The sequence below is a fragment of the Mizuhopecten yessoensis genome, unplaced genomic scaffold (assembly GCF_002113885.1).
Source record: "Mizuhopecten yessoensis strain PY_sf001 unplaced genomic scaffold, ASM211388v2 scaffold8047, whole genome shotgun sequence".
Taxonomy (NCBI): Eukaryota; Metazoa; Mollusca; class Bivalvia; order Pectinida; family Pectinidae; genus Mizuhopecten; species Mizuhopecten yessoensis.
In genome coordinates, this window is record NW_018407352.1 from 4,511 (window position 1) to 10,034 (window position 5,524).

The 5,524-nt window shown below is 35.1% G+C and overlaps 1 long non-coding RNA gene across 1 annotated transcript in view; it reads left to right on the forward strand.

The window, feature by feature from the left end:
- The first annotated feature begins 4,501 nt into the window (after window positions 1-4,501).
- LOC110454741 overlaps window positions 4,502-5,524 on the forward strand; it is a 23,279-nt gene continuing 22,256 nt past the window's right edge. The window contains exon 1 of the long non-coding RNA XR_002463401.1: window positions 4,502-4,612. This is a non-coding gene — a long non-coding RNA (uncharacterized LOC110454741). The remainder of the gene's footprint in view (window positions 4,613-5,524) is intronic.

Genomic DNA, 5,524 nt, shown 5'->3' on the forward strand with positions numbered 1-5,524 from the left:
CTTGTGCGCTTGGCCGCAGTGTTACCCCTGGTGCCCCTGGAGAGTGTGGACGATGTGTGGTTCAGCGCTTTAGGTGAACTTGAGGATGCTGACCTACCCGTGAACACAACACCTTTCACAGACTACGTCGTAACACAGTGGATCCGATCGAGGGATATCGTCATATCTGGAATCATTACAACACTGAAGGACCCCGCACCACCAATCACCTAGAGGCCTGGCAAGGGAATTTGAAGAAGGAGGTTCACCATGCACACCCAAACATCTTCGCCATCATCAGAGTGTTCCAGGAGATTCAGGCAGCCAACGAGATCAACAGGATACAACGAGATGCAGGAGGAGTCAACAGACCGCGCGAGAAACGATACCGAAACATCAGCAGCCAACAGACCCAGCTGAAGGAGCGCCTTGAGAACCAGACGATGGATCTTATGGAGTACGCCAATGCAGCATCACATCTCTTACATTTTGGATAGATAACAAAACAAATGTGTGCCTCTTGGCTGTTGGACTTGAACTTTAAATTGGAGATATGATATAAATTTGAGGGGAGGGGGGGGGGGGCCAATTTGAGATTGCTATTACTAAACTTTACTGTTATTAATATGTGAATATTGTTCATGTTAATGTATTTGTATTGTTTGATTAGTAAATGTAATGTACAGTTTATATTTATGGATTTAACTTCTTAACCTGTTTTGAAATGTAATGTTAAAGTTAACTTGTCTTGTATTTGGTGGCCTAAACAGTGTAATATAAATTAATATAGTTAATATGCATAGACGGTTGTATGTTTAAAAATTGTAATATAATTGAAATGTAATAATTATGTATAAGTAGTGAAATACTCGATTGTGAACTCTTATGTAGTGCTGTTATATTCTATATTATCTGTTTAAAAGTGTAATGTAAATATGTAAATAATGTAAAATACCTCGAACGGAAAAATAGCAAAGTTACCTCTCTTCGATATTTCGAAAGAGACTACAAACGAACAGTCTCGGCACAACTAAACGTGGAAAACGACGGTAACTGTTTGGTTGGAGATGTTCTTCTGGCCAGAATGCATATAATTATGTACGAAGTGTTCCTAACTGGGAACGGGCGCGGCTGAAAAACTGAACATTATGTGTTGGAACATTGAGGGGATAATGGCTGGCACACCATATCTTCTTAATTGTCTCAACACACATACATTGATATATGTGGTGTCTCCGAACACTGTTTGAGAGAATTTAATATGTCAGTTTTTGATACTTTCAAAGGTGGTGGTTACTCATACATAGCAATACCAGTCTATGAAATTGACCCACTCCGTTATAGATGTAGTATTAGAGGTGGTGTTGGTATTTTGTACAAACACAAATCGGTAATTGTTCAAGAAATCCCTGTGGATAGCCCGAGAGTTATTGGAAGTGAGATTCAAACTCAGAATGGGGAGCATATATCTTGTTTTTTGGCGTACATGCCGGCCTCCTCGAGACCAATTGAAATTTTCATTGACCATGTAAATCTATTAGAATCGCTTGTCTCTGTTTATTCGGAACGAGGACCAGTAATAATTATAGGTGATTTAAATGTTACAATTAACCGCGCAACCGCCAAATAGATGTGATTCCATATATCTATCTTGTTTACGATAACAGCTATGTCTACTTAACATCCTAATTTATATCCATCGTTTAGGCTTATACAGTCTAAGAACGGTGTACCGCTTCAGATTGTACATATATTGTATATATATATTCTGCTCGATTTGATATTGCTGTGGTTTATAAGACACGTCATTTGCCCCCGACCACCTTCCTATCACATCAGTTATACACTCTGTAACCCACGTGATCAGATATATCTGTATCTCCATCACGTTCTACGTGGATGTCATTGTAGCAAGACTCTTTCCATCTGGACCCTGTTTAATATTTGAATTAGACTAAAGCGATACGTAAAATAGACTTTGTATAGACGTATAGAAATAGACCATAAACTATACGATAATTATACTATACTATAATTAGTTACAATAATGTTTGATTGGACTTAATCCATATTTGTCGGAGTTATCAATCTCCCCGAGTGTTGGCTGAGATATATCTAATTTATTCAATTTTGTGGGAGGAACTAAATACGCCGACAAAACGAGTCCTTGCGTCCACAGGAACTTGAGATGCTTAAACCATTCCTCGGGTGCTGTTTGAAGGATCGAGTGGCATTTATTTCGAGAGATAATGTTAATTACTAAAACATCTAATATTACTCTATTATTTCTCTTTACAAAATTATGAATTACAGAGAAAACATATTTACAACAGTATACAATATCAAATTTAATATATATGGAGGACAAATCATGATACTTTTTTAAACAAAAATTTTGATAAATTTGCATAAACTTCTTAAATGTTTAATATTGTTTGTATTTATAAGTTCTGATGACTTAACAATATTTGGCATTGCATAGTAGTATTTGTATAAATATAACTTCCTTTCTGTAGACAGAAAGGGGACATTTTAACAAGTAGTGAAATTTGAATTAACGAGGATATCAGGCCTATTGTTAATACATGCGACATAAGACCGGCAATTATAAAAAATACAGATCACATGGCTATCTCGTTCAAATTAAACCTTACTAAACCAACAAGGGGTAGATCCTTCTGGAAAATGAATAATTCCTACCTAACTGATGATAAGTATATCAAAACAATAAAACAGGTTATTAATTAATACCTACATGCAATAGACAGTGGTGTACTAGATATACAAGTAGGATGGGAATTATGTAAATCCACAATTAAAGAAAATTTGATTTCGGCATGAAGAAAAGTCTAATTAAGCCTACTAAAACGACAGCTAAAAATTATGAACGAACAGACTAACCACACTGATGATTGGGCTATGGAAAACAAAAGAATAGATCTGGAAAAAACAAATAGGAGACGTCTATGAATTTAAAGCAAAAGGCACCCAAATAAGTGCGAAAGAAAATCGGGTAGATAAGGGAGAAAAAAACCACCAAATATTTTCATCCAATTAGAGAACAAACGACAGATCAGAAAAAAGTATAACAAAATTGAATGTTGAGCGTAAAACAACAACAAAAGAATCAGAGATTTTAAAAATAGGGCATGATTTCTATAAAAAAAACTATACACCAAGGTAACATGATTCAAAATTGTAAAATCCTTTAAACAACTCCTTCTGAATAACCAAGAGGCCTAGAGCAGTAGGTACTTTGGACAGAGTGCTATACAGTTTCCTTAAATATATGACGTTGACCGACATTCAAGGTCATGGGTCAAATATACCAAAAAAACCTTCTTCATTATAACCAGGAGGTCAAGAGTAATGATACTTGACCAGTAGGTACCTGACATGAAGTGATATAAAGATCACAAGGGTTAAATATGTTTATGACCTTGACCTACTTTCAAGGTCACAGGGATTAAATATGTAAAAACCTTAAAACAACTTCAGAATAACCAGGAGGCCCAGATAAATGATACTTGGCTAGTGTAGGTATCTGGGACAGAGTTCTATAAAGTTTCCCCCTATAAATTACATTGACCTACTTTCACGGTCAAAGGGGTCAACTATGTGAATACTTCTTCTGCAATACCAGGAGGTCATGGGTGATATTTTACCGGTTACATTCTAGGATAGAGTAGTTTGAAATTTCATATAGTCGGGATCATTCTTAAGCCAAGGACACTCAATATATGGAAACTTGTAGCGTTTCCTCCCGGGGTGGAATTCGACTACGACAGGGATCTTCTTCTTCTTTATGGAACATGGGCTCCATTAATGGTGATGATTATGCCCTCGGGGATCCTATCACGGAGGCATGAAAAAAGGGGTTATTTACAGTGATTAGTTGGTGGTTGTTTTTTTGTGATTTTTTTGTGCAAGGTATAGATAAACGATACAAGCTGGCGTATGTTTTAGCGTGTGATGAGGGCTTCAAGGGCTGCATAGGGTACGTGTGCCTTGAAGTCCTCTAGTGTTGTGCATTGTACTGCTGCTATGGAAAGGAGATTCCATTGTGTTATTGTGTGAGGAAAGAATGAATATGTGTAGGTGTCCTTTGTAGTAGATATGTGTTTGTATGCGTGAGGGTGTGCATGTCTGGTTCGGGGGTCTACGGGTGTATATGTATATAGATATAATTTATTCTGATTCTGCACCGATTATGTAATTGCAATCCTTTTTACCAAATATATCTTATACCCGATAATGATAATTGAATATATCTAATATATATATTTATTAAAATATATAATAATTAATGTATTTCTGCCCGTTTCTGCACATTCCTGCACGTTCCTGTAAAGCGTGTGAGTATATATGTTGGGTTTATATATAGCTACGATTTGGTGTACACTTTTGTGAAAAAGGATCATTCTTGTGTGACAGCGCCGTGTTTGCAGTGTTGGACATTGTAGTTTGTGGATCATATCTGTTACGGAGCTAGTGTTGTGGTATCTGTTGTTTACGTAGCGTGCTGCTCTTCGTTGTGTTTTTTTCTATTTGTTTAATTTGGTTTGTGTTGTGTGGATCCCAAATGGAAGTTTTGGCCTGACTAATGCTTGGTATGCGTGTTCTTTTATAAGTGGTGAGTTTATTTTTAAGTTGCGTTTTAGAAAACCTAGGGACCTTTTGGAATTGGCTGTGATGTTGTCAATATGTTTGTCCCATCGTAGGTTATTTTGTAATTTTAAGCGTAAGTATAACAAGGTCTGCTACTTCATTTCTAACCTTTCTGAAAATTTCTGAATTAATTGCAGTGTTGTTATTATAGCTTTTTTATGTAATTTATTTCTCTGTCTTATTTTTTGCATAATAATATTCTTCATCCAAGGTTTATCATTCGGGCGAACAGTTATAATTTTGGATGGTATACATTCTTCTATTTGATTATTAATAGAATCTGTTAAAAATGTATTAAACTCATTCGAGTCAACATTATTTATTAATATTTCCCAATTTATTTTATTTAGAGCTCTATTCATTTTATCAAAATTTGCATTGTCACAGTTTAATATAGTTTTCTGGTAGGATTTTTGCTTAAATATAGAATATGAACAGGTAAAATGAATAACAAAGTGATCACTGCATACTGGTGTATTCACTTTATTATGTTTTATAAGATTAATATTATTAGTGAATAACATATCAATAGCAGTGGCAGTAGTTTGTGTTATCCTGGTAGGTTTAGTAATTAGATTTGTAAAGTTACATTTTACCATTAGTCTATTTAAAGGGTGGTTAGCAGGTATATTCAACATATTTACATTTATATCCCCAGTTATTATGATGTTAAGTGATGTGTTACATGCATTATCTAGAACATGGTCTAATGTATCCCAATATTCTACATTTGATTCAGGTCTATAAATACATCCTAATACTATTTTTTGCTTATTGAATAATACTTCAATCCATATCATTTCTATATCATCATGCTCAAGATCAATTCTTCTTTCAGTTTATACTGTGTCTTTATGATAAATAATTGCTCCTCCCC